The following is a 357-nucleotide window of genomic DNA, read 5'->3' as shown; positions in this document are numbered from 1 at the left end:
CTTGTTGTAATTATAATTTGTTATATACTCTAATTCTTTAAATAACCTATGGAAATAATCGGACAATACTAATATCTCAGCAGTGGGTTTAGTCTAAAACATTAAATAACAAAGCAAGGAAATTAAATCTCTGCCAAAGCTGGTGCATAAACCAAAAAATATATTTACCACTTAGGTAATAATCATTATTTGTAAATTAGGGATAACTATGCCTGAACCACGTAGTCTCTAGTGTAGGTTAGAGCACTCGACTCGCAATTTGAGGGTCGTGGGCGTTATAATTTGACGGTCAATCCCACTATTCGTTGGTAAAATAATTGCCCAAGAGTTAGCGGTGGGTGGTGATGACTAGCTGCC

This window comes from Limulus polyphemus, unplaced genomic scaffold (genome assembly GCF_000517525.1).
Source record: "Limulus polyphemus unplaced genomic scaffold, Limulus_polyphemus-2.1.2 Scaffold628, whole genome shotgun sequence".
Classification (NCBI taxonomy): Eukaryota; Metazoa; Arthropoda; class Merostomata; order Xiphosura; family Limulidae; genus Limulus; species Limulus polyphemus.
Note: the sequence above shows the minus strand (reverse complement) of the source record.